Source organism: Capsicum annuum, chromosome 5 (assembly GCF_002878395.1).
Source record: "Capsicum annuum cultivar UCD-10X-F1 chromosome 5, UCD10Xv1.1, whole genome shotgun sequence".
Classification (NCBI taxonomy): Eukaryota; Viridiplantae; Streptophyta; class Magnoliopsida; order Solanales; family Solanaceae; genus Capsicum; species Capsicum annuum.
Window position 1 is genome coordinate 103,884,169 of NC_061115.1, and position 8,768 is coordinate 103,892,936.

Genomic DNA, 8,768 nt, shown 5'->3' on the forward strand with positions numbered 1-8,768 from the left:
AGGATGAGGACCCACTTCTATTCTGACTACTGAGACTGGAATCTACTGTTGATCTGGAACTTGTATCTCTGAACCTATGGTGTAACATAAAAAGAAAGCACCATAGCGCAAATGTATCAGTACAATGTAATATACTAATTATACATGTGATGTAGGCTAATGCAAGGGTTAACATGCATGAATAATACTAACTGACTGTCTAACATGAATGCGAGAATGCATACATAAATACGTAACTGTAACTGACACGATGCTATCGTGATTACTAAATCTGAATACTGATGACATGACATACTAAAAATTGATATATCTGATAGCATAAATAGTTGTATCTGAATGTAATTGATAACATGGGTGACTATATCTGACAGTCCTGAATCTGATGGAACTATCTGAGTTCCTTACTATATCAGAGTCGACTGTATTTGATTGTCTTGAATCTGAAGAACTATCTGAGTTCTTTTATTGAGCTGGTACTAAAATTGTTGGAGGTAGTATTTAACTGACATGCCCCTGATACTCCATTATGGCTGAGATGGGGTCCAATCTGTAACCCCAATTGGAAGGGTATCAATACCATGCCACTAGTAAGGACAAGTTATGAGTGACCCTCATATGATAGTTTCCCTTGTATGAGAAAGGTGGGGCCCTTATATGACAGTGCTTATCCACTTTATAAACCCTCATCGACAGTGTTGATGTCTAAACCTATGCTGGCTACATAGTTCTAGAATGCAAGGATGACTTCTAAGGATTACACCCTCATTTGATAGTGTATGTCCCTATCCTTGGGTTCACTCGATGCTAATTCTTACTCCCATCTGAATGGAAACTGAACATGATTTACTGAACTGAACATGTGCTGAGTTACTAAGTTTCGTCGACTGATGGGATACTACTGATATCTGATAACTGACTGATTTATGATATCATGGAGATTTTTCCTGAGTCATAAAACTATCTGAAGTCTAAGGATTCATAGATTGACTGAGAGTATCGAGAAAACATGACATGGCTCTACGTACATAGCTAATGTTTCGGGTACAAGTACCCCCTGGACTCGATGGAAGGAAACTGACAAAGCATGACTTACTTGAATACATAATAATCATCATAATACATTTACTGAAGTATTTCAACAAACATGTAATAGGCATAAACATGTACGTACATAGGGATTTCATAATATCATGCTAATTAGACATTTTTCCTTTGTCTAGGCATTCAACCAAACACATAGTAGGCATAAAATATGTAAAAAGCATTACACAACAATTAACTATCGTGATTCAATTCCAATTTAATCATTCAAAGGTTTAGTCTTAGGGTTTTATAAATTATACCGATACAAATCAACCCATATGGAATTTAACACTCATTCATGGAATACAATTTAATTACTTATTATCAACATGAACAAAAATAGCCCAATCATGAAATTCATAAGAAAATTCATAACTTGAATTTAGGAAAGGGATTCTTGGGCTTCATGAATGAAATGAGTCTATTAATGAACACTATACATACCTTAGTTCGTGATTTCGTGAAGATTGATGGTGAAATCTTCTTGAAATTGGATCTTCTATGAAAATTTTAGCTTGTTCTTCAGAGAAACTTGAGAAAAGAGTGTATTTTGGGTGAAAAGTGGCTGAATCATGTGTTAAAAGGCTTAAATAGGGGTGGGAAATTGACCCTTTTTACCCTGGACGCCTCTTGTAATTTCAGTAAGAATTTCCCGAATTGAACCCTTGGCACGATGCGGCGCTACCGCGCCGTGTCACTGAAATTTAACAATTGGGAAACTGAGGGATGGCGCGATGTGGAGCCATTGCATTGCCCCTTCCTTCGTGACCTGGAACTTTGGCGCAACGCAAAAGAAATCGCGCTGAGACACTGGAAAAAGAGCAAATTCTAAATTCGAGTACTGGCGCGACGCACCATAATTGCGGACACCTACTGGAAATTACCAAATACCATTTCCTCTTGTGGTGCGGTGCGCCACTGACTAATATGATGTTGTTTTATGATGGGAACTTGAAATAGTCATAACTTCTTACCCGGTTATCGGATTTAAGTGAATCATATATCGAAGGAAATCTTATTGAATTTTCCATATAACAAAAAGTGAATTTTTTGAAAATTACTTATTGAATAATTATTATTCACTTTAGAAGCTAATACTAGGCATTCTTAGAAAGAAATTGGCTAAAAATCTTCGGGGTATTACAGTCCCGAATCTTAGCTGTAGCTGTATTAGCCACTGGATTGGATAGGATAGCAGCCTGCTAATTATTTTGAGCTGCTACTGATTAAGATAAAGTAGTGAAGGCAACTCTGAACTCGGTGTGAGAGATATGCTCATTCAGGCAAATTTCTGTTTCTTCTTCCATTGTTCTTTTTGGGAGCCATTTTCTATAAATGGAAGGAAAAATGAATTAGAAAGAGAGTTTAAAAAGAGATCGTTCTCTTTCGCACGATATGAACACTGAAAGAAGGAAAACTTTTCCTAAATATCTCATAGCCTCTTGTCTATAAGTATGGCATGCTTCACACCTATGAACAAGACTATACTCATTGCAACTTTTAGACTCCTTAGGATACTATAAAACCTTAGGCTCTGATACCAAGTTTTGTCACGACCTGAGGCTACCCCTAGTTGCGACAACGGTGCTTACGGTCACAAGTGACTACAAGCTAACCCATGAGATAGTTCCTACTGTGATCATTAAGTAAAACAAATAATAAAAGAAATGTGCAAAAATCAACTGAATATGCCATAAGGTTTAAATATTAAAAACAATACATCTGAATCCCTAAGTTTGAAATATATGCAAAAATACTAAAAATTTGACTGATAAGACTGACAAATTATCTGACTATCTGAAATGTCTAAAAGCCTTTAAACTGACATAAAAGAGAGTTGATGGGACATGTAATGCCCCATAATTTTTTTCTCGACTCGATATCACTTTATAGCATTCTTAATGAGTTGACAACTTGAATGATGTTTTTCTTTCTACGTGTTAAGAAATGGACTTAGTCATATTTTGAGCTTCTAATCTTTGATGATTTTATTTTTGACCTTTTCGACCTCAGAAAGTTAATTTTTAAGTTGATTCATGATCAGGGAAGTCAATAGTACACCTCAGGTGAGTTTTGGAAGTTTTGGACAAGCGTAAGGGCATGTTTTGGATCCTAAAATAGCAGGTCGGGGCAACATGGCCACGACTCTCTGCCCAGTATGGCACCTGGGTGAGCCGCAATAGAGGCTGCGGTACCTCGCCCAGAGCGGCGCTCCAGAGCCTGCGGCGCCCTAGCTAATCTGGCCCATGTATTTTTCTACAGTCAAGCTCCACGTGTTTAAGGGCAAATAAGTCATTTTCCTTCACCCTAACTGAGAGTATGATTTTTACATCCACTATTGTACTATTTTATAACTGATGAAGTTTTTTTACTATTACGTGTTGGGAATCATTATGCATGTGTTGATGTATGGGAGTCTTTTTGGTGTTCATACTATGATTTGCATAAGAAGTTTTGAGAATTGATGTTGTACTAATGACTTGCAATTCGGGGTATGATGATACCCCACAGAGGAATTGCCTCGAATGAAAAGAATGTTGTGAGAATGATATATATTTTCCTTATATCATAGTTAAATCTTGATTGATATGAGTTGGATGGTTACCCAAAGAAAGCACGAGTCATATAACTCTATGTTGGAAATCATAATTCGTCGACATGGGAACTTGGAACCCTGCTATGTGATCTTGCATACCCAGTACTATGTCATCCCAACTTGGGACCTATGGTTAGGAGCCCTGCTGTGTGATCTTGATCCTAACCATGACATATTGACTTGATTAGGGTTGTGGCACCCTGTTGTGTGATCTTGTGTGTTTTTTCCTCACTGGTACTCTAATTCTGGAAGCAATCGAGATTTCGGCAGTCGGTGAAAATGTAAAATTATAGGGTGTACCATACAGCTCAATAGTATTGTATTATTGTCGAAAATATTATACTATGCCTATGTGTTTTCATATGATTTTTCCTTAATGTGTTTTATAATTGCTCTCACCTATGTTGTATAAAAGTTGTATTTTGTTTTTTGATTACTCTGCGTACCAGTACTTTTGTATTGACCCCCTATATTTCAGGGTCTGAGGCTCAGTCCAGGGGTCCTGCTAGACCTTAGATTTGACAGACAGAAGTGTGCAGTTGGTGAGCATCCCTTACTTCGGAAGGCCATTCTTAGAGTGTTGTTATTTCATTATGGTATTGCCCCAACTGAGGGCCTTGTCTCAGTTGTAAGTAAGATGTTGGTTTTGATGTATTAGAGATTTCACAGACTGATGTTAAGTACCGTTGGGAGTTTATGAAATTTCATCTTTGGAATTGTTCAGTTGATCTATTATAATGATGATGTGACTATGTGTTGAAACTTATGTATCTCTTATATTATTTGAATGATGTACATAGTTGTCAGAAAGAAAAGAGGGCTTGGGCCACTATGGTTTGGGAGGCTCGTCACGGCCAAGGCCTGGCTCGGGTTGTGATAAACTTGGTATAAAAGCATGGTTCATGGTCCTAGGGTATCTGCAAAATCACATTGGGTAGAGTCTTTTTTATGGGTGTGTAGCACGTCACACTTATAGGCAAGAGGCTACAAGGCATTTGGGAATGTTTTCCTTCTTTGTGATTTAGTTCGTGTTATAGAGTCTGAATGTCCTCTAATCAATGGTCTCATGTATTTTAGAAAAGCAATCATGCCTCCACGTCGCTCAAATGAACAGAACGTCCAAACTAAAAATGTCCGTCCTACCCATGGGATGAGGACACATAATAAGGCTCATACTCCTAAATTTATTGCTGCTCCAAGAGTCCCTCCTATTCAGACCAGTCCACCCAAGGCACCTAGGGCTCCTCGGTGTGGGACTAACCACACCCAACCTTCCCAGAGAGAGGTATCAAATGCTAAGTTCAGACTGTCGATGCATATAATTGCACAATTGGTGGCTTCACAGACCCGACGGTCGAAGGATGAATCCGAGACTACATGCGTGGGTCAATTTATGAGGTTGAACCCCTTTAAGTTTATGGGTACAAAGGTGAAGGAGGATCTACAAGAGTTTGTAGACGAGATGGAGAAAAATTTTTGAGTGATGCATGTGGATGAGGTGGAAGGGGTTGAACTAATGGCTTATCAACTGAAGAAGGTATCAAATTAGTGGTACAATGAGTAAAAAGATTCGAGGGTAGATAGTGATGAGCCTTCTATGTGGGGTAAATTTGTGGAAACCTTCCTGGACCGATTCTTTCCCTAGGAGTTGAGAGAGTCCAAGGATGAAGAGTTTATGAACTTAAAACAAGGGAAGATGAGCGTCAAGGAGTATACCCTGAAATTTAATCAACTATCCCGCTATGCTCTGAAATTAGCGGGAAACATGTAGGCTCGTATGAGGAAGTTTGCATCTGGTCTTTCGGATGACTTGGTATTGGAGTGCAAAGGGGCAATGTTGAATAGAAATATGGACTTCTCCAGATTGTCTATTCACATACAACAGGTTGTGGATCAGAAAAAGAGGGTTGCTAAAGCAAGGGAGAAAGACAGGCAAGCCAAGAGGGCCATATCTTTAAATCAGCACTACAACCAACGTCAGGATGGAGATTGGGGTAACAGGTGGTTGAATAAAAAGATTGGGGTAATGCACAACCTTCGGTCAGCACCCCAGCACCCAGGCCTCCATGTGACCAGCGGCCCTTTAGTCCTCAGGCTAATAGTGGTTGGAGGATGTAGGACACCCGTTCCCAAATGAGCATGATGTATCTCGCCAAATCATTTCCCCATTGTATTACCTATGGGAAGAATCACCTGGGGAAGTGTTACTTCGAGAGGAGGAATTATTACTCCTACAGCCAGGTAGGCGACATTCAGAGAGATTTTCCTTCACCAGAGGTAATTCAAGGGGGGCTAAGTCCCATGCTGCCTCCATAGGTTCTTCTTCTAAGGGTGCTACTTCAGTTACTGGAAGCGGTCGCAATCGATTGTATGCTTTGTCCAATCGCCAGGATGTAGAGGCTTCACCAAATGTGGTCACGGGTATGTTGCAAATGTTTTCCCGTAATGTATATGTGTTACTTAACTCAGGGTATACCTTGTCTTATGTGACCCCATATATCACAGTCAGTTTTGGTTTTGAGCCTGAGAACATTTTAGAACCCTTTTCTATTTCTACCGCTGTTGGTGACTCTGTTGTGGTTAGGATGGTGTACAGAAATTGTGTCGTGTCTGTCTATAATAGTGAGACTGTACCTGACCTTGTAGAGCTTGATATGGTTGATTTTGATGCTACTTTAGGGATGGATTGGCTCCATTCGTGCTATGCCACGCTAGATTGTAGAACCCAGAAGGTTACCTTCTCTTTTTTGAATGAATCAGTGATAGAATAGGAGGGGCATTCTTTAGCACCTAAGGAGAAATTCATCTCTTACCTCAGATCCCACAAACTTATATCTAAGGGCTGTTTGTATTATCTGATTTGAGTAAAAGATTCTAATATGAAAATTCCTTCTCTCCAGCCTGTCCCCGTAGTCAATAAATTTTCAAAAGTTTTTCCTGATGATCTTCCAGGATACCACCTGATAGGGAAATAGATTTTGTTATTGAATTATTGCTAGCATTCGTCCTATCTACATTCCTCTATACAGAATGGCTCCTGCTGAGTTAAAAGAGTTAAAAGAGAAATTAGCAGATCTTCTTGACAAGGGTTTCATCCGTCCTAGTATTTCTCCTTGGGGTGCACCTGTACTCTTTGTGCGTAAGAAAGATGGCTCTTTTCGCATGTGTATAGACTACCGACAGCTGAATAAGGTCACTGTTAAGAACAAATACCCTCTTCCGAGAATCGATGCTCTCTTTGACAACCTTCAGGGTGCTAGGTGTTTTTCAAAGATAGACTTTTATTTGGGGTACCACCATTTGAAGGTTATGGAGGCTGATATTCCCAAATAGCTTTTCAAACCCGATATGGTTATTATGAATTATTAGTCATGTCCTTCATATTAACGAACGCCCATGCAGCCTTCATGAGCCTAATGAATAGGGTGTTCCACCAGTTTCTAGATTTGTTTGTCATAGTCTTCATTGATGACATTTTGATTTATTCTAAGAATGAGGAGGATTATGTCAGTCACCTCCGAATCATTCTTCAGACCCTCAAAGATTATAGATTGTATGTAAAATTTTCCAAGTGTGAATTCTGGCTTAATGCTATTGCTTTCTTGAGGCATATTGTGTCTAGTGAGGGAATTAAAGTTGATCCCCAAAAAATTAAGGTAGTGAGAAAATGGCTCAGACCCACAACTCCAACCGACATTCAGAGCTTCTTGGGTTTGGCAGGGTATTACAGAAGATTCATAGAGAGTTTTTCTTCCATAGCTGCTCCACTTACTAGGTTGACACAGAAAAAGGTAAAATTTGTGTGGTCCGACTCCTGTGAGAATAGTTTCGAGAAGTTGAAAGATAGGTTGACTACTGCACCTGTTTTGACCCTTCTTGAGGGCGCAAAGGGTTTTGTTATGTACTGTGATGCATTCTGGGTGGGACTTGGGTGTGTACTTATGCATCATGGTAAATTGGTAGCTTATGCGTCTAGACAATTGAAGGTCCATAAACAAAATTACCCCACCCATGACTTAGAGTTAGCGGTTGTGGTATTTGCACTTAAAATCTGGCGGCACTATGTTTATGGGGTAAACGATGATATTTTAACTAACCATAAGTGTTTACAGTATGTCTTTTCACAGAAAGAGTTAAATCTTAGGCAAAGGCGGTGGTTAGAATTGTTGACGGATTATGACATGAGCCTGCACTATCATCCGGGCAAGGCGAATATGGTGGTCGGCACCCTCAGCAGATTATCTATGGGCAGTCTTTCTCAGGTTGAGGAAGGAAAATGGGAGATGGTGAAGGATATTCACCGCTTGTAAATCTAGGGGTTCGACTCCTGGATTCCGAAAATAGATAAGTAATATTCGTGAGATAGATAAATCTTCTTTATGTGCTGAAGTTAAGGAGAAGCACGCCGAAGACCCTATCTTGATGTAGATTAAAAATGATGTGGGTCAACAGAAAGTGATGGCGTTTGAAATTGGAGGTAATGGGATCTTGAGATATCAGGGTAGATTATGTGTATCGAATGTGGATGGTTTACGAGAGAGGATTCTGGATGAAGCTCACACTTCGAGGTATGTTGTTCACCAGGCTCTACTAAAATGTATCATGACCTTAAGGCTATATATTAGTGGAATAATATGATGCGTGATGTTGCTGATTTTGTTTTTAAGTGTTTAAATTGTCAACAAGTCAAAGTGGAACACTTGGGGCTAGGTGGTACTTCTAAAGAGATAACCTTGCCTATGTGGAAATGGGAGATGATCAATATGGATTTCATCACGGTACTTCCGAGGTCCCGAAACCAATATGATTCCATTTGGATGATTGTATATCGGATGACCAAGTCAACTCACTTTCTTCCTGTGAGGACTAATTATTTGGGAGATGATTATGCCAAGATGTACATTGAGGAAATAATTCATTTACATGGGGCGCCAGTATCTATTATATCCGATAGAGGTGCATAATTCTCTTCACAGTTTTGGCGATCTTTTCAGAGGGGCTTAGGTACCCAAGTGAACCTGAGTACTGCCTTTCACCCTCAGATCGATGGGCAGGTGGAATACATCATCTAGACCCTTGAGGATATGTT